Source organism: Cynocephalus volans, chromosome 9 (genome assembly GCF_027409185.1).
Source record: "Cynocephalus volans isolate mCynVol1 chromosome 9, mCynVol1.pri, whole genome shotgun sequence".
Classification (NCBI taxonomy): domain Eukaryota; kingdom Metazoa; phylum Chordata; class Mammalia; order Dermoptera; family Cynocephalidae; genus Cynocephalus; species Cynocephalus volans.
In genome coordinates this window covers 105,015,489-105,015,957 of record NC_084468.1, presented here as the reverse complement: position 1 = coordinate 105,015,957, position 469 = coordinate 105,015,489, and positions in this window count along the sequence as shown.

Here is a 469-nt window from a genome sequence, read left to right as displayed (position 1 = left end):
CAGTGAGACATTTAGGAAAAGAGACATTCCCTATTAGGGATTCCTCATTGTGTTCAATTATGACTTAGAATCTTCAAATGATGAAACTCTTCACTCTGCCATTTTTTAAAAAATTTTATTTTATTTTGACAATATACAATGTGGTTGATTATTGTGGCCCATTACCGAAACCTCCCTCCCGACTCCCTCTCCCCACCCCCAACAACCTCATATCTGTTCACTTGTCATATCAAGTTCAAGGAATTGTAATTGTTGTGTCTTCTCCCCCTCCCCAGGTAATTTGTGTATTTCTTTGTTTATTTTTAGCTCCCACAAATAAGTTAGAACATGTAATATTTCTCTTTCTGTGCCTGACTTGTTTCACTTAATGTAATTCTCTCTAGGTCCATCCATGTTGTTGCAAATGGCAGTATTTCATTCTTTTTTATAGCTGAGTAGTATTCCATTGTGTAGATATACCACATTTTCT